This window comes from Notolepis coatsorum, assembly GCF_963971535.1.
Source record: "Notolepis coatsorum genome assembly, contig: SCAFFOLD_190, whole genome shotgun sequence".
NCBI lineage: Eukaryota > Metazoa > Chordata > Actinopteri > Aulopiformes > Paralepididae > Notolepis > Notolepis coatsorum.
In genome coordinates, this window is record NW_028170455.1 from 83,261 (window position 1) to 104,021 (window position 20,761).

Here is a 20,761-nt window from a genome sequence, read left to right on the forward strand (position 1 = left end):
CAGTATGTAGGCAGACCCGCCATCTTTGTTCCAATTAGCTTAACTTTTCATCAGTGTGTGCGTTCATACAGTGATCCAGCCTTATTTATTTCTGTTCTTTTTCCTCTCTCTCTCTCTCTCTCTCTCTCTCTCTCTCTCTCTCTCTCTCTCTCTCTAACCGGTGGTCATGGAAGATGCACTGTACAAGATAACGTCAATAGAACATTCAAATAATACGGATGAACAATGGAAATGGAACGGGAGAATATGAAACATGTGTAGTATGGGGGGTTTGCTTGCTGGTTGTCCTCGACGGGTTCAACCAAATAACCCACGGGTCAAGGTCTGCTCGGTAGCAAACCTGCGGCCTGATTTAGACACTGCCACCTACAGGTCAGATTCTGTCATGTCATGCGTGACACAGATGTTATATCTTTGGTAGCGCTGTTCTAAGCCACTTTACGACTTCAGGAGGTCAACTATATTTTACACATCAGCACTCTGAATATAAGATTCATGATGCATGTCTAAAAGAGAAAAAGAAATCTACTGGATGGTGGCAGGTTGAGTCAGGTCAGAGTGGACTGTCTCACAGGCTAGTTGGTTGAGTCAGGTCAGAGTGGACTGTCTCACAGGCTAGTTGGTTGAGTCAGGTCAGAGTGGACTGTCTCACAGGCTAGTTGGTTGAGTCAGGTCAGAGTGGACTGTCTCACAGGCTAGTTGGTTGAGTCAGGTCAGAGTGGACTGTCTCACAGGCTAGTTGGTTGAGTCAGAGTGGACTGTCTCACAGGCTAGTTGGTTGAGTCAGAGTGGACTGTCTCACAGGCTAGTTGGTTGAGTCAGGTCAGAGTGGACTGTCTCGCAGGCTAGTTGGTTGAGTCAGGTCAGAGTGGACTGTCTCACAGGCTAGTTGGTTGAGTCAGGTCAGAGTGGACTGTCTCACAGGCTAGTTGGTTGAGTCAGGTCAGAGTGGACTGTCTCACAGGCTAGTTGGTTGAGAGTTGCCTTTGACGATGTTTCATGACTGAGCCAAATCCTTGGATAAGGAACTTTGTCAGAGGTCTTGGCTAATAGGCTTAACATTATGGACACTGCAGAATATGGAAAAGTATTGTCTAGTATCAAGAGTACAGCACTATATGATATATGTCCCTCTTGTTGATTTATTTTATTGTTTTTCCACCATGTGGAGTAAATAGGTGTTTTATCATTTTCTAATAGCAATATTTAAAAGACTTAAGTGTAAAAAGTGTACATAAAAAGAAATATGTTTCTTCAAATATCTCTTTGGACACATGGTGTCTGTGATTGTCTATTAATTTATTGTTGTTAGCCCGTATGATACATTAGGTTTACATAACAACACGTTTCAAATCTCTGTTCATCCTCGTCCGTTTCTTTCAACGTATAGATTTCTTGAATAAATGCTGTGACTGTCCACGATGCATCATCCCAGAGGGTACAGCATGAAATCTGCATTTGTTTATCACCACTTAAACCACTGCAATGCCAATGTATCCATGTCCAGATGTTGATGCATGCTCTCCATGTGTTATTGAAATCCAAACTATTCTGTTTGCCTTCACTTTAAAGGAGCACTATGCAGATTCAGAGGGGGGGGGGGGGTTGTTTTCAGAGCCTGCGAAAGACATTCAATTTTTTTATTTGTATTATTCTATCTTGTGTTATCATAAATGAAAACAACACAATATATAAACGACGGCAATGAAATAATAACTTTTCAGGAAGCTCTCTAGCTTCAAACAGTGTCCCGGGGATCCGGCTTCCCTCTGGGAGGACCGTTTGTTTATTCAGTTAAGAAAATATACCTTAGAAATGATTCACTTCTCTGACTCTCACAAAACTACATAGTGCACCTTTAACCCTTTCACTGCCACACCACAATCCGTGGAGCTAACGATGGAGCATCGCCGTCGGTTGTGTGATAGTAAAGGGCTAACCTTCTGTATCGTCACAGTGAAAGGGTTAACCGGCTGTCGTGTGGCAGTGAAAGGGTTAAGCTCCACCCACTTGCTGCGGTTTCAATGCATCCATTGATATTGCAACATGCAACTCCATTATACCTTTTCTGTATGTTGGCTGTTTGACCATCATCCCAGGGAGACATATTCATGACACGTCGTATGGCCATCGTGATCACTTCCCCCACGCTTTTGATATCGTCAAGAACATTTGAACATGCATTTGATTATTTTATTGAACACTTTTGACGTCTTGACTTGAATCAGTTTGGAACCCTGGTTATATTATTTAAGCCTTACTGGTCTTTGGTGGAATTTGGAAAGAAAAATAACACACAACAAATGTCACTTGGCTCTCTTTTGGTGATAGGATTCAGCAGTTCATAAATATTTTGTTGGTGATAATTCTTTATTTGCCTTATGTGTGTGTGCGTTTTTCTTTTATGCTTATATATTTTTTTTCTATAAAATAACTTTTTTGTCTGTATACTATTCACTGCATAAGACACAGAATATGCAAACATTTCATGTAAATTTCCCATCCAAAGATTTTGAGAGTAAATATATAAAAAAGTATAATGTAATATCTGTTTTACTTGGTAATAAAGAAGGTGAAATATTGGACATTGATCTCTCTCTCTTTATTTTATGTATGCAGATAAACTAAATATAGATCATGACTATATGAACAGGGCAGTGGAGGTTTCTCTATGACAACACGTGAAACACAAATTCACTCATAATTCATAATTATTATTAATTTACATATACCTATATATATATAAAAAAAAAAAAAAAACTATATATATATATTTTTTTTTAAATTATTATTATTATTTTTTTTTATTATAAATGTTTTCCTCTGTAAAAAAAATGCCAGTGAATTTTTTTTTCTTCAAAAATGGCCAAAATTGACAGCTCTGAGCAGGCCTGCACTGCAGTATTGCTTGCAGTAATTATTCGTGAAGAAAACTTCACAGGTGTGACCCATTGTTAAATAAATAATAAATAACAGCGAATCAAAATAGGCTATTAACTTCATCTAAGAACGGTCTGTGCAGTTAAACTCTTGCCATTGAATGGAGGATTGATTGATTGACAGCCCTTGACATCCAATACACGGAGGTTGAATATGATTGGCAGCCTTGCAAATCCAATCAGAGATTTCTGCATTGCAAAGTCAAAATGGGTCCAGCTGCATGTGAGGAGGATAGGTTTAGCTCGGGCCAATCTCAAGTTTCTCAAGTTTCTTTATTAGTTGTCATACAGAAGTACAGAATACTTTTATACAAAATGTAACATAAAGAAGCATTTTGTATAAAAGTATTCTGTACTTCTGTATGACAACTAATAAAGAAACTTGAGAAACTTGAGATTGGCCCGAGCTAAACCTATCCTCCTCACATGCAGCTGGACCCATTTTGACTATGTGAAAGTTGAGACTATGAGAAAGTTGTTGTTTAGTAGTTAGTAAGCTGTACAGCTATAACAAGTCAGGCTAAATTAAACTTTGCGCCAACATTAGGACCGAAGTATAAACCAGCAACTGAGCAACATGAAGAAGTGGATTTATGCATCTGGATCAGAAAAAACGTTGTGGATGTAAGTATAGGCTACAGTGCTTGTATGCTAACAGTAGCTAGGCAGCTTAGCCTACATCACAATGATAATCACCAAGCTAACTTACTGTACACACTGTAGGGCTGGGCAATTAATTGAAACAGAATCGCGATATCGATTCATAGACCTATGCAATCTAATTTCTAAGTTATGACTATTTTCTTTTATTAAAAAAAAACGTTTTTTTTTTTTTTTTTTTTTTTTATTATTATTTTATCTGGGTTGAACATGATTTGTGGAACTCCCTCTGGTGTTGTGGTCGTGGTATTCACTGACCTTTGGGAAGTATTTCGACATGCACATGGGTAACTTAGTGGTGTAGTGTATCTTGTAGACCAGGCCCATTGCAAGTTGCTGTACTCTGTCGTCTACTCTAAGCCATCCTAGGTTGTCAAAGTGGACAGGGGTGAGGTGGGTTTTAGGAGTAAGGTCAAGCAGTAGTCTGACCAGTTTGTTTTGTGATGTTTGTAATCTTGTTTTTAGTGCCTTTGAGGTGCTTTGGTACCATGAGGTGCAAGCATAGTCGTAGTACCCTTGAATGAGTGCTCCTGTTAGAGTCTTCAAGGTATTCTTGTTTACCAGAGAGGAGATCCGGTACAGGAATCTAGTTCGTTGGTTGACTTAGTTTTATTACATTGGATCCCATTTTGTCACAGGAAAGATTTGCCTCTATAGGATGGAACCCAGGTAGGTAATTTCATCTTTCCTTTTAAGATAAGATAAGATATTCCTTTATTGATCCCCTTGGGGAAATTCAGGCATCATAGCAGCATGGGGGAAGGGGGGGGGGGGTACAGGTAGTGAAAACAACACAAGCAGTGTAAACAAATAGGTCAATATAATTTACTATCTAACTAACTGAAATATACATTATTCATTATTCACAGTATCACAGTATCCACATAAGGTGCAGTATGCATAAGGTAGTGTTATTGTCCTACTTGGGTTCCTATTAGTTCTAGGTCGATGTCTGGCAGCAGTCGCTGCCCACTGTTGTGGAGCCTGATGGCCACTGGTATGAACGACTGTCCGAGGTGGTTAGTTGAGTGTCGGGGGGGTATGAGTCTGTGGCTTCCTTGTCACCTTCACCTAATATGTTTTGATCTGGTCAGGTGCGCTGTCACCTAAAATGTTTTGATCTGATCAGGTGCGCTGTCACCTAATATGATTTCATCTGGTCAGGTGCGCTGTCACCTAATATGTTTTCATCTGGTCAGGTCCGCTGTCACCTAATGTTAATATGTTTTCATCTGTGTCCACTGACCACTGACACACAGTGGGGGATGTTTTAAAAATATTATTTAATATATAATATAATATAATAATTTGTGCTTCACCTAAAAATTTGGTCAGCAGCCTCCACTGGAACAGGGGTTTGTACAATAATACACACAGTAGTCAAATCCTGATTATTTATTGGTACAAGATCCTTGAGTTGGCACTGGAAATGATTGACGGTCTCTTTAACCACTGGGGGCGGGGATGGGGAAGGCCCGCCCCCTAGATCGAGGGTTCCCAGGACAACACAATCAAAATGCTCTCCTCGGTGAGTTAGTACTGAAGAGGACGTGGTGCTGGGCAGCTGCCCCCCTGTGGTCACGGTGAGTTAGTACTGAAGAGGAGGTGGTGCTGGGCAGCTGCCCCCCTGTGGTCACGGTGAGTTAGTACTGAAGAGGACGTGGTGCTGGGCAGCTGCCCCCCTGTGGTCACGGTGAGTTAGTACTGAAGAGGACGTGGTGCTGGGCAGCTGCCCCCCTGTGGTCACGGTGAACGAGCTACGACGCCGAGCTGTGTCGGCAGATGACCGAGACCATATCTGAGGTAAGAGAGGTTTGATTGATTGATTGAAATATGTATTAACAGATTGCACAGAATGGGTACAATACAGTACGGCTCAATACACGCAATTGTTAAGGGGATGCAGACCAGAGAAAGACTTTCGTCTTGTTTAGATCAGGGTCCCCCATTTTCAATTCATCAGGACCAGAGGGACATCCAATGAGAAGAGGCTGCACCTCGGTGGTGAAAGGGTAGCTGCTGTTCTAGCAAGCGCTCATTTATATTCAATTCCAAAAAAGTGCATAAAACTGAAATCTTTACCTTGTTTGACCTTAAAATTCTTTATGGCTCTTCTATTCTGATTACACCCCCCCCCCCCCCCCCCAGGTAATAAAGGCCAGAGTGAAGGATCTGATGACCCCCAGATAGGAGATCATCGTCCTCGTCTCACACACAGGGGTGTAACGAACACGTATCACACACAGGGGTGTAACGAACACGTATCACACACAGGGGTGTAACGAACACGTATCACACACACAGTGTAACGAACACGTATCACACACACAGGGGGTAACGAACACGTATCACACACACAGGGGTGTAACGAACACGTATCACACACAGGGGTGTAACGAACACGTATCACACACAGGGGTGTAACGAACACGTATCACACACACAGTGTAACGAACACGTATCACACACAGGGGGTAACGAACACGTATCACACACACAGGGGTGTAACGAACACGTATGGACCTAAGGTTCAGTACGGCTGGAGAATATTCACGCGTCCTGATCGTTGTAAACAGCGACTCCTACTGGTCGGTCGGGGCACCTGTTCAGCAGGGAGGGGATCGGGGGTGATAGCGTGAACCTCCGCACGCGTTACGTTCCCCCGGTGAGAGTCCTCGCTGTCGGGTGAAAAGAAGCGGCTGGCGACTCCACATGTATCGGAGGAGGCGTGTGGTAGTTCTACACCCTCCCCAGGCCGACAGTGGAGCAATGCGCGCAACGACCAGGAAGGGAATTGGCATAACGACTAAATTGGGATGGGAGCAAACTACAGAAAAAGTGAAAAAAATTATAAAAAAAATAATATTCGTTGACAGCCCTACAAGTACAGTTAGTTACTGCACACTACATCACCCTACAGGTACAGTTAGTTACTGCACACTACATCACCCTACAGGTACAGTTAGTTACTGCACACTACATCACCCTACAAGTACAGTTAGGTACTGCACACTACATCACCCCTGAGTGGAACATGGAAAGCCAAACTTTACCCCACTGTACCGAAAACCCGTACCGAACCGTGGCTTCAAAACCGAGGTACGTACCGAACCGTGGTGTTTGTGTGCCGTTACACCCCTAAGCACACACACACACACACACACACACACACACAGAGAGAGAGAGACACACACACAGAGAGAGAGAGACACACACACAGAGAGAGAGAGACACACACACACAGAGAGAGACACACACACACACAGAGAGAGAGAGACACACCCCTAAGCACACACTCACACAGAGAGAGAGACACACCCCTAAGCACACACTCACACAGAGAGAGAGACACACCATCTGGAGTGAAATTGGACTGGAGTGGCTGGAATGGAATTCTCCACCTTGAGATTTTTTTATTTTATTTCTTTATTTCGCACCATTTCAGCAAAACAGTAAAAAAACATTGACCGTGACAGAAAGTGTATAAAGGTGCTGAGTCGAGGCCAGCGACCCAGATGGGCCTCAACTCATTAAATCATCGGATACATTTGTATTTTGTTAAACACAAAAACAAAGGTAAAGTGAAATAAGTTCATAAAAAGATTTCATAATATTAAGATAATAATAATGATAACAATAATAATCAAAGTAATAATAATAACAAAAACAACAACAAATTAGTCTAAACAAATTAACATGAAACTGTAAAACAAAGTGACATTAATGGTTTTATGAGATCGAAGCCATTCATTTAAGTAAGGGATGCTTGTCATTGTCGCAAAATAATTGACCGACACGGAGTTTAGAACACAGAGGCGCCTCGCCGAGGTGTTCTCTTGTAGTTAATTACCTTGATTAACAACTATTTAAATTACCCTGATTAAATGTAGTAGCCAAACATGAATCAGGGTTGAAGTCAGAGACACAGACGGCACACAGATCAGATCGGACGGATGAACAGGAGGAGATTGTTTATTCAATGAGTTAACAATGAAGTTTCAACAAGTCCTAACATCATAATCTCGGAGGCACTACTTATACTCTTATTCTTGGCATGTTTACAACCATAGGAGGGTCATTTTCCTATTGGTAGGATCTGCAGTCTACTATTTCATTGGTGGAGATTTAGGGGGTGTGAGTTACATGAGATGTGTTTTTCATTGTGACATTGCAGAAAGCCGAGGGGATTTGAGGTCAAGTTTAAGTGCTTTTTCAAATCAGTCAACTGAGTATAAGAGAGACTGGAGTCTCTGACACGGTCAACTGTGAAAGCACAAGGGGCCGGTTCATTCGAGCTTGCTGAAGAGTGCTTGAAGAGTGCTTGAAGAGTGCTTGAAGAGTGCTTGCTAATGGACAAATGACGTTCTCAGAATATACAAGTGTCAGACATTTCTTGTCTGTCAACAACTCAGGTATTCATCCAGCCGCAACACACAAGTTCACACACATTGCATCTGGAACCCGGCCAAAATGGCCACCCTCTCCAAAACCACATGTGTTTTTGTAATGACCGGTATTCATACGTGGATGTAATCTATTTTATAGGATGTTGGTATATTTATATGGCATTCTGCCACCACACTCTAAACGCAGTGAAGGTCAATTATTTTGCAACAATGACCGAGTATAGCTATACATTATCCCGCTTATTACATGGCTAACTTACTAACAATATACCCAATTCATTTTACACCATCGACAAGACAAGATCAAATGCAGACGCAGTTGTTCTGTGGCTCCTCCTCTGTCATCATCGCCGGCAGCCGGCAGGTGTGTGGTCTGATCACCTGACGAGTGCAGCTGTGCACATGCTGAGCTCAGCTCTCGTGACCGTCTGCCACCAAAACGCTTGATTGTGATTGGTCAATAGCGCTGTGTTACCCGTATCAGCGGTCATTATTGCGCGTTGCCCATAGCAGCGGTCCGTTATCGAGAAATAACTGACCGCTGTCAGGGGCCACCGAGCGCTATTGACCAATCACAATCAAGCATTTTGGCGAATGTTAAAACGCCATGTAATAATAATGTGTATTTAAGCTTCTCTCTGTTTGTCCTCTCCTTCACAGGTAGATACTTGGCTGATAACTAGTGGACGAGAGCGGCAGCCAGGACTGTGTGACGGTCGGTCGGAGAGGGAGAGAGAGAGACCTTGGATCCTAGAGAGACGTCTGAAACCTTTAACTTGGGCAGAAAAGGATTAACCCTTTCACTGCCACACGACAGCCGGTTAACCTTTTCACTGCCACAATACAGAAGGTTAGCCCTTTACTATATCACACAACCGACGGATGCGGAGCTAATGATGCTAATGATGGAGCATCGCCGTCGGTTGTGTGATAGCAAAGGGTTAACCTTCTGTCGTGTGGCAGTGAAAGGGTTAACGGAGATGTAATAACGAGACACATGCGCGCACACACACACACACACACACACACACACACACACACACACACACACACACACACACACACACACACACACACACACACACACACACACACACACACACACACACACACACACACCAGGGTATTGTCTTTATACCACTCTGTCCTCAGTAGGCCGCTGCTGAGTTTATGCAAGTAGTGACCAGATGATTAGTTTTGTGCGCCCAGTAAAGTAGTGGGTTTATATTAATATGGAGGAAATACAGTATGTAGGCAGACCCGCCATCTTTGTTCCAATTAGCTTAACTTTTCATCAGTGTGTGCGTTCATACAGTGATCCAGCCTTATTTATTTCTGTTCTTTTTCCTCTCTCTCTCTCTCTCTCTCTCTCTCTCTCTCTCTCTCTCTCTCTCTCTCTCTAACCGGTGGTCATGGAAGATGCACTGTACAAGATAACGTCAATAGAACATTCAAATAATACGGATGAACAATGGAAATGGAACGGGAGAATATGAAACATGTGTAGTATGGGGGGTTTGCTTGCTGGTTGTCCTCGACGGGTTCAACCAAATAACCCACGGGTCAAGGTCTGCTCGGTAGCAAACCTGCGGCCTGATTTAGACACTGCCACCTACAGGTCAGATTCTGTCATGTCATGCGTGACACAGATGTTATATCTTTGGTAGCGCTGTTCTAAGCCACTTTACGACTTCAGGAGGTCAACTATATTTTACACATCAGCACTCTGAATATAAGATTCATGATGCATGTCTAAAAGAGAAAAAGAAATCTACTGGATGGTGGCAGGTTGAGTCAGGTCAGAGTGGACTGTCTCACAGGCTAGTTGGTTGAGTCAGGTCAGAGTGGACTGTCTCACAGGCTAGTTGGTTGAGTTGAGTCAGAGTGGACTGTCTCACAGGCTAGTTGGTTGAGTCAGAGTGGACTGTCTCACAGGCTAGTTGGTTGAGTCAGGTCAGAGTGGACTGTCTCACAGGCTAGTTGGTTGAGTCAGGTCAGAGTGGACTGTCTCACAGGCTAGTTGGTTGAGTCAGGTCAGAGTGGACTGTCTCACAGGCTAGTTGGTTGAGTCAGAGTGGACTGTCTCACAGGCTAGTTGGTTGAGTCAGGTCAGAGTGGACTGTCTCACAGGCTAGTTGGTTGAGTCAGGTCAGAGTGGACTGTCTCACAGGCTAGTTGGTTGAGTCAGGTCAGAGTGGACTGTCTCACAGGCTAGTTGGTTGAGAGTTGCCTTTGACGATGTTTCATGACTGAGCCAAATCCTTGGATAAGGAACTTTGTCAGAGGTCTTGGCTAATAGGCTTAACATTATGGACACTGCAGAATATGGAAAAGTATTGTCTAGTATCAAGAGTACAGCACTATATGATATATGTCCCTCTTGTTGATTTATTTTATTGTTTTTCCACCATGTGGAGTAAATAGGTGTTTTATCATTTTCTAATAGCAATATTTAAAAGACTTAAGTGTAAAAAGTGTACATAAAAATAAATATGTTTCTTCAAATATCTCTTTGGACACATGGTGTCTGTGATTGTCTATTAATTTATTGTTGTTAGCCCGTATGATACATTAGGTTTACATAACAACACGTTTCAAATCTCTGTTCATCCTCGTCCGTTTCTTTCAACGTATAGATTTCTTGAATAAATGCTGTGACTGTCCACGATGCATCATCCCAGAGGGTACAGCATGAAATCTGCATTTGTTTATCACCACTTAAACCACTGCAATGCCAATGTATCCATGTCCAGATGTTGATGCATGCTCTCCATGTGTTATTGAAATCCAAACTATTCTGTTTGCCTTCACTTTAAAGGAGCACTATGCAGATTCAGAGGGGGGGGGGGGGGTTGTTTTCAGAGCCTGCGAAAGACATTCAATTTTTTTATTTGTATTATTCTATCTTGTGTTATCATAAATGAAAACAACACAATATATAAACGACGGCAATGAAATAATAACTTTTCAGGAAGCTCTCTAGCTTCAAACAGTGTCCCGGGGATCCGGCTTCCCTCTGGGAGGACCGTTTGTTTATTCAGTTAAGAAAATATACCTTAGAAATGATTCACTTCTCTGACTCTCACAAAACTACATAGTGCACCTTTAACCCTTTCACTGCCACACCACAATCCGTGGAGCTAACGATGGAGCATCGCCGTCGGTTGTGTGATAGTAAAGGGCTAACCTTCTGTATCGTCACAGTGAAAGGGTTAACCGGCTGTCGTGTGGCAGTGAAAGGGTTAAGCTCCACCCACTTGCTGCGGTTTCAATGCATCCATTGATATTGCAACATGCAACTCCATTATACCTTTTCTGTATGTTGGCTGTTTGACCATCATCCCAGGGAGACATATTCATGACACGTCGTATGGCCATCGTGATCACTTCCCCCACGCTTTTGATATCGTCAAGAACATTTGAACATGCATTTGATTATTTTATTGAACACTTTTGACGTCTTGACTTGAATCAGTTTGGAACCCTGGTTATATTATTTAAGCCTTACTGGTCTTTGGTGGAATTTGGAAAGAAAAATAACACACAACAAATGTCACTTGGCTCTCTTTTGGTGATAGGATTCAGCAGTTCATAAATATTTTGTTGGTGATAATTCTTTATTTGCCTTATGTGTGTGTGCGTTTTTCTTTTATGCTTATATATTTTTTTTCTATAAAATAACTTTTTTGTCTGTATACTATTCACTGCATAAGACACAGAATATGCAAACATTTCATGTAAATTTCCCATCCAAAGATTTTGAGAGTAAATATATAAAAAAGTATAATGTAATATCTGTTTTACTTGGTAATAAAGAAGGTGAAATATTGGACATTGATCTCTCTCTCTTTATTTTATGTATGCAGATAAACTAAATATAGATCATGACTATATGAACAGGGGTTTGTACAATAATACACACAGTAGTCAAATCCTGATTATTTATTGGTACAAGATCCTTGAGTTGGCACTGGAAATGATTGACGGTCTCTTTAACCACTGGGGGCGGGGATGGGGAAGGCCCGCCCCCTAGATCGAGGGTTCCCAGGACAACACAATCAAAATGCTCTCCTCGGTGAGTTAGTACTGAAGAGGACGTGGTGCTGGGCAGCTGCCCCCCTGTGGTCACGGTGAGTTAGTACTGAAGAGGAGGTGGTGCTGGGCAGCTGCCCCCCTGTGGTCACGGTGAGTTAGTACTGAAGAGGACGTGGTGCTGGGCAGCTGCCCCCCTGTGGTCACGGTGAGTTAGTACTGAAGAGGACGTGGTGCTGGGCAGCTGCCCCCCTGTGGTCACGGTGAGTTAGTACTGAAGAGGAGGTGGTGCTGGGCAGCTGCCCCCCTGTGGTCACGGTGAGTTAGTACTGAAGAGGAGGTGGTGCTGGGCAGCTGCCCCCCTGTGGTCACGGTGAACGAGCTACGACGCCGAGCTGTGTCGGCAGATGACCGAGACCATATCTGAGGTAAGAGAGGTTTGATTGATTGATTGAAATATGTATTAACAGATTGCACAGAATGGGTACAATACAGTACGGCTCAATACACGCAATTGTTAAGGGGATGCAGACCAGAGAAAGACTTTCGTCTTGTTTAGATCAGGGTCCCCCATTTTCAATTCATCAGGACCAGAGGGACATCCAATGAGAAGAGGCTGCACCTCGGTGGTGAAAGGGTAGCTGCTGTTCTAGCAAGCGCTCATTTATATTCAATTCCAAAAAAGTGCATAAAACTGAAATCTTTACCTTGTTTGACCTTAAAATTCTTTATGGCTCTTCTATTCTGATTACACACCCCCCCCCCCCCCCAGGTAATAAAGGCCAGAGTGAAGGATCTGATGACCCCCAGATAGGAGATCATCGTCCTCGTCACCATCGGCCAGCTCGGTGACCAGAACATGCCTTTGGGACGCGACCAGCGACACCTTCTCCTCCCACAGCTTCAAGAACAGACCTCTCTTGGCCGTGGCCAGTGTCTACGCTGTGTTCTTGGAGTGAGTCCCGCTCCCCGACACTCTCTTGGCCGTGGCCAGTGTCTACGCTGTGTTCTTGGAGTGAGTCCCGCTCCCCGACACCCTCTTGGCCGTGGCCAGTGTCTACGCTGTGTTCTTGGAGTGAGTCCCGCTCCCCGACACCCTCTTGGCCGTGGCCAGTGTCTACGCTGTGTTCTTGGAGTGAGTCCCGCTCCCCGACACTCTCTTGGCCGTGGCCAGTGTCTACGCTGTGTTCTTGGAGTGAGTCCCGCTCCCCGACACTCTCTTGGCCGTGGCCAGTGTCTACGCTGTGTTCTTGGAGTGAGTCCCGCTCCCCGACACTCTCTTGGCCGTGGCCAGTGTCTACGCTGTGTTCTTGGAGTGAGTCCCGCTCCCTGACACTCTCTTGGCCGTGGCCAGTGTCTACGCTGTGTTCTTGGAGTGAGTCCCGCTCCCCGACACTCTCTTGGCCGTGGCCAGTGTCTACGCTGTGTTCTTGGAGTGAGTCCCGCTCCCTGACACTCTCTTGGCCGTGGCCAGTGTCTACGCTGTGTTCTTGGAGTGAGTCCCGCTCCCTGACACTCTATTGGCCGTGGCCAGTGTCTACGCTGTGTTCTTGGAGTGAGTCCCGCTCCCCGACACTCTCTTGGCCGTGGCCAGTGTCTACGCTGTGTTCTTGGAGTGAGTCCCGCTCCCTGACACTCTCTTGGCCGTGGCCAGTGTCTACGCTGTGTTCTTGGAGTGAGTCCCGCTCCCCGACACTCTCTTGGCCGTGGCCAGTGTCTACGCTGTGTTCTTGGAGTGAGTCCCGCTCCCCGACACTCTCTTGGCCGTGGCCAGTGTCTACGCTGTGTTCTTGGAGTGAGTCCCGCTCCCCGACACTCTCTTGGCCGTGGCCAGTGTCTACGCTGTGTTCTTGGAGTGAGTCCCGCTCCCCGACACTCTCTTGGCCGTGGCCAGTGTCTACGCTGTGTTCTTGGAGTGAGTCCCGCTCCCCGACACTCTCTTGGCCGTGGCCAGTGTCTACGCTGTGTTCTTGGAGTGAGTCCCGCTCCCCGACACTCTCTTGGCCGTGGCCAGTGTCTACGCTGTGTTCTTGGAGTGAGTCCCGCTCCCTGACACTCTCTTGGCCGTGGCCAGTGTCTACGCTGTGTTCTTGGAGTGAGTCCCGCTCCCCGACACTCTCTTGGCCGTGGCCAGTGTCTACGCTGTGTTCTTGGAGTGAGTCCCGCTCCCTGACACTCTCTTGGCCGTGGCCAGTGTCTACGCTGTGTTCTTGGAGTGAGTCCCGCTCCCCGACACTCTCTTGGCCGTGGCCAGTGTCTACGCTGTGTTCTTGGAGTGAGTCCCGCTCCCCGACACTCTCTTGGCCGTGGCCAGTGTCTACGCTGTGTTCTTGGAGTGAGTCCCGCTCCCTGACACTCTCTTGGCCGTGGCCAGTGTCTACGCTGTGTTCTTGGAGTGAGTCCCGCTCCCCGACACTCTCTTGGCCGTGGCCAGTGTCTACGCTGTGTTCTTGGAGTGAGTCCCGCTCCCTGACACTCTCTTGGCCGTGGCCAGTGTCTACGCTGTGTTCTTGGAGTGAGTCCCGCTCCCCGACACTCTCTTGGCCGTGGCCAGTGTCTACGCTGTGTTCTTGGAGTGAGTCCCGCTCCCCGACACTCTCTTGGCCGTGGCCAGTGTCTACGCTGTGTTCTTGGAGTGAGTCCCGCTCCCTGACACTCTCTTGGCCGTGGCCAGTGTCTACGCTGTGTTCTTGGAGTGAGTCCCGCTCCCCGACACTCTCTTGGCCGTGGCCAGTGTCTACGCTGTGTTCTTGGAGTGAGTCCCGCTCCCTGACACTCTCTTGGCCGTGGCCAGTGTCTACGCTGTGTTCTTGGAGTGAGTCCCGCTCCCCGACACTCTCTTGGCCGTGGCCAGTGTCTACGCTGTGTTCTTGGAGTGAGTCCCGCTCCCTGACACTCTCTTGGCCGTGGCCAGTGTCTACGCTGTGTTCTTGGAGTGAGTCCCGCTCCCTGACACTCTCTGGGCCGTGGCCAGTGTCTACGTTGTGTTCTTGGAGTGAGTCCCGCTCCCCGACACTCTCTTGGCCGTGGCCAGTGTCTACGCTGTGTTCTTGGAGTGAGTCCCGCTCCCCGACACTCTCTTGGCCGTGGCCAGTGTCTACGCTGTGTTCTTGGAGTGAGTCCCGCTCCCCGACACTCTCTTGGCCGTGGCCAGTGTCTACGCTGTGTTCTTGGAGTGAGTCCCGCTCCCTGACACTCTCTTGGCCGTGGCCAGTGTCTACGCTGTGTTCTTGGAGTGAGTCCCGCTCCCCGACACTCTCTTGGCCGTGGCCAGTGTCTACGCTGTGTTCTTGGAGTGAGTCCCGCTCCCTGACACTCTCTTGGCCGTGGCCAGTGTCTACGCTGTGTTCTTGGAGTGAGTCCCGCTTCCTGACACTCTCTGGGCCGTGGCCAGTGTCTACGCTGTGTTCTTGGAGTGAGTCCCGCTCCCCGACACTCTCTTGGCCGTGGCCAGTGTCTACGCTGTGTTCTTGGAGTGAGTCCCGCTCCCCGACACTCTCTTGGCCGTGGCCAGTGTCTACGCTGTGTTCTTGGAGTGAGTCCCGCTCCCCGACACTCTCTTGGGCGTGGCCAGTGTCTACGCTGTGTTCTTGGAGTGAGTCCCGCTCCCCGACACTCTCTTGGCCGTGGCCAGTGTCTACGCTGTGTTCTTGGAGTGAGTCCCGCTCCCCGACACTCTCTTGGCCGTGGCCAGTGTCTACGCTGTGTTCTTGGAGTGAGTCCCGCTCCCCGACACTCTCTTGGCCGTGGCCAGTGTCTACGCTGTGTTCTTGGAGTGAGTCCCGCTCCCCGACACTCTCTTGGCCGTGGCCAGTGTCTACGCTGTGTTCTTGGAGTGAGTCCCGCTCCCCGACACTCTCTTGGCCGTGGCCAGTGTCTACGCTGTGTTCTTGGAGTGAGTCCCGCTCCCCGACACTCTCTTGGCCGTGGCCAGTGTCTACGCTGTGTTCTTGGAGTGAGTCCCGCTCCCCGACACCCTCTTGGCCGTGGCCAGTGTCTACGCTGTGTTCTTGGAGTGAGTCCCGCTCCCCGACACTCTCTTGGCCGTGGCCAGTGTCTACGCTGTGTTCTTGGAGTGAGTCCCGCTCCCTGACACTCTCTTGGCCGTGGCCAGTGTCTACGCTGTGTTCTTGGAGTGAGTCCCGCTCCCCGACACTCTCTTGGCCGTGGCCAGTGTCTACGCTGTGTTCTTGGAGTGACTCCCGCTCCCCGACACTCTCTTGGCCGTGGCCAGTGTCTACGCTGTGTTCTTGGAGTGAGTCCCGCTCCCCGACACTCTCTTGGCCGTGGCCAGTGTCTACGCTGTGTTCTTGGAGTGAGTCCCGCTCCCCGACACTCTCTTGGCCGTGGCCAGTGTCTACGCTGTGTTCTTGGAGTGAGTCCCGCTCCCCGACACTCTCTTGGCCGTGGCCAGTGTCTACGCTGTGTTCTTGGAGTGAGTCCCGCTCCCTGACACTCTCTTGGCCGTGGCCAGTGTCTACGCTGTGTTCTTGGAGTGAGTCCCGCTCCCCGACACCCTCTTGGCCGTGGCCAGTGTCTACGCTGTGTTCTTGGAGTGAGTCCCGCTCCCCGACACCCTCTTGGCCGTGGCCAGTGTCTACGCTGTGTTCTTGGAGTGAGTCCCGCTCCCCGACACTCTCTTGGCCGTGGCCAGTGTCTACGCTGTGTTCTTGGAGTGAGTCCCGCTCCCCGACACTCTCTTGGCCGTGGCCAGTGTCTACGCTGTGTTCTTGGAGTGAGTCCCGCTCCCCGACACTCTCTTGGCCGTGGCCAGTGTCTACGCTGTGTTCTTGGAGTGAGTCCCGCTCCCCGACACTCTCTTGGCCGTGGCCAGTGTCTACGCTGTGTTCTTGGAGTGAGTCCCGCTCCCCGACACTCTCTTGGCCGTGGCCAGTGTCTACGCTGTGTTCTTGGAGTGAGTCCCGCTCCCCGACACTCTCTTGGCCGTGGCCAGTGTCTACGCTGTGTTCTTGGAGTGAGTCCCGCTCCCCGACACTCTCTTGGCCGTGGCCAGTGTCTACGCTGTGTTCTTGGAGTGAGTCCCGCTCCCCGACACTCTCTTGGCCGTGGCCAGTGTCTACGCTGTGTTCTTGGAGTGAGTCCCGCTCCCCGACACTCTCTTGGCCGTGGCCAGTGTCTACGCTGTGTTCTTGGAGTGAGTCCCGCTCCCCGACACTCTCTTGGCCGTGGCCAGTGTCTACGCTGTGTTCTTGGAGTGAGTCCCGCTCCCCGACACTCTCTTGGCCGTGGCCAGTGTCTACGCTGTGTTCTTGGAGTGAGTCCCGCTCCCCGACACCCTCTTGGCCGTGGCCAGTGTCTACGCTGTGTTCTTGGAGTGAGTCCCGCTCCCCGACACTCTCTTGGCCGTGGCCAGTGTCTACACTGTGTTCTTGGAGTGAGTCCCGCTCCCCGACACTCTCTTGGCCGTGGCCAGTGTCTACGCTGTGTTCTTGGAGTGAGTCCCGCTCCCCGACACTCTCTTGGCCGTGGCCAGTGTCTACGCTGTGTTCTTGGAGTGAGTCCCGCTCCCCGACACTCTCTTGGCCGTGGCCAGTGTCTACGCTGTGTTCTTGGAGTGAGTCCCGCTCCCCGACACTCTCTTGGCCGTGGCCAGTGTCTACGCTGTGTTCTTGGAGTGAGTCCCGCTCCCCGACACTCTCTTGGCCGTGGCCAGTGTCTACGCTGTGTTCTTGGAGTGAGTCCCGCTCCCCGACACTCCCAGATGCCACCAACTGTCTTCTCCTCGTGTTGTGTTTTTGACTGATTCTAATCATCAACACACCTGCTAGCCTCCTGTTCATTTACACGTAGTGTCATCTTGACTTTGGTCAATGAAAATACAGTCTCTGTCTACTCCTGCGGATTTTGATAACATGCTTTTATTGTACTTATGCTGATATTCTGTGGACAGACTTTTCCTTATTTGGAATTACATTTGTTGAAACAAGACTTGGTGAAGAAATGATTATTTTTATTATTTGTATTAAACCATCTTTACAAGCAAACAATCAAATTGCATTGCCATTGTCATTCCACTTGTCGCCGCCTTGAAGTGTGTGTCTCGGGGGACGAGGCCTCCGCCGGACGCGTGCTCCTGGTCAGCACAGCCTAGAGAGGTCACTCTTCAGACAGCCTATCTGGCAGCACAGTGTGGTCAGGGCCTGGTTCACGTTCCGCTGGTGTCGACCCCTCGCTGCTGGTGCAGTATTACCCTCTCTGACCACCCTCCTCCACCTGGACCCTCCACAGGTGTACACCACGGCCCGCAGGAGCTCCCGGCCGCACAGCCTCAGAGCTTGTGAGCGCTCCTGCGTCTGGATCAGCTGGCCCGCCTGGACCCAGGCTACGTACAGCACACACAGCAGCAGCAGCAGCGGCAGCGGGGACCTCATGGTGGCTGTTTGGCTCCAGAGACACAGCAGATGGACTTCTCACAGGTCCTCTTCCTTCGCCGACTCGATGAAGACACCGGTCCCAGGCCGGCCCTTTTATACACGGCTTCTATCGTGATGCCACGCGCCTCCTCGGGTCATTTCTTTGTCCCGTTGACCATATTAGTGAATTCCCCGTTGGTAATCATCATTTGCCATTTAACAGCGGATGACAATGTGGCCATTTGGGCGACACGTGTGAATTTAGGCCATTGGGAGACAGAGTGGTTAAATCCATTTCTTAAATGTTAAAGAGATGCGTTGATGTTTGTGTCAGAGAATGACGTGTGGTTTATGGCCATGGCTTCAGCAAAGTGTTTCCTAATGGATCTCTAGGGAGATATCCTGTTACACATTCTTCATAAAACAGATTGAGGCAATGGCTTTCCACGTAGCAACATGGTATAATCTGTGAGCATTACCTCGTGGGTAAATCAACATGACATATCCCATGTGTTTATTGTCCATCGTGAACCGAGTCATGAAACACAGTGAGAATTCTCAAAGTAATGATGCAATATATTATGTGATAGTTATGGAATACGTTTAGCATGAATAATACTAATGAATTAAATATATATTTTACAATCAGACTCTTTTTGTACTCATAAACTACTGTACATTTGTAGACCTGGTATGTCATAAATGTCTAGATGTAACCATACTGTCTTATCTGTATGTCATGTATGTCATAAATGTCACTATGAATTGAAAATGGGGGACCCTGATATAAACAAGACGAAAGTCTTTCTCTGGTCTGCATCCCCTTAACAATTGTGTGTATTGAGCTGTACTGTACTCTACCCATTCTGCAATTTTCAATCAATCAATCATGTTAGATCCTAATGTGAAAAACTGTGATTTTATATGTCTGCACTTTATTTGCTCATTCTATTGCCTGTCTTTTTTCTGTTGTGAAGCACTTTGAGCTGCAGTTTCTGTATGAAAGGGGCTATACAAATAAAGTGTATTATTATTTATTATTATTACTGAATAATGAATGGATGAATGAATGAATACTTTATTTAACAGATTGCAGAATGGGTACAATACAGTACGGCTCAATACACACAATTGTTAAGGGGATGCAGACCAGAGAAAGACGTTTGTCTTGTTTACATCAGGGTCCCCCATTTTCAATTCATAGTGACATTTATGACATACTCAACATACATGACATTTATGGCATAGGGACATATAGGTATAGTACTGATACATTTGTGACATATACGGTATTCAAATATACAGTACTGTTACTCATAGATCCTGTATATAATAATAATAATAATAATAATAATAATAATAATAATAATAATAATAATAATAATAATAATAATAATAATAATAATAATAATAATAATAATAATAATGAATTAAATATATATTTTACAATTACACTTTAGATAAGACTAGGGCCTATGATACCGTGTCTATTTTATTACGGTAAAACTACGTTCATTTTTATTGTTATTCAATTTGTCAAATAACAATTAACTGTATATTATTCTCATGATGCTGCAGACCGTGTGGGCGGGGCCGTGTATCCGCTGACCCCTGACCCCGCCCCCCCCTCCAGGATCCAACATGGCGGAGGTAGGAGGACAGTCTCATAAATATTCGGGGGAAAATAAAATTGTTTCTTTTCTTCTCGCGGTTGGTTTAGCTGGTTATGGAGGAGGGGGTCTATATCTGTTGTCGTACACACTCACTAAAGCAGGTGTTTGCCTTTTAAGATGTTACATCCATATCTGTTATTATGTTTAGTAAACTTCAGGTTTAACGGTAGCTAGCTTAGCACTGCAGCTAGCTCTGAGGCTAACAGCTAACAACTAGCTCTGGGGCTAACAGCTAACAACTAGCTCTGAGGCTAACAGCTAACAACTAGCTCTGAGGCTAACAGCTAACAACTAGCTCTGAGGCTAACAGCTAACAGCTATCTCTGAGGCTAACAGCGAGCAGCTAACACTGAGGCTAACAGTGAGCAGCTAGCTAACGGCTAGCAGCTAACAGAGGTGTCTGGGGGTTGAGCTGTTCTTCAGCCATAAATACACATTAACTTATCCTGCACCTAGAGCTGGTTTCACTGATCATCATCATTATGATCATTTTGATTGATTAACCCATCACCCGAAGAAGCCCGTGTAGCGAACACGGCATGAGCTCAGAGACGCGTTAGCTGCCGTCCGGCAGAGTTGATGATGCTATTTATTAGCTCAAGTTAACTTCTGCAGCGGCTCGGCGTGAGTCTATTCTTCTGGCAGGTTTGTGCACTTGGGGGGGGGGGGGGGGGGGT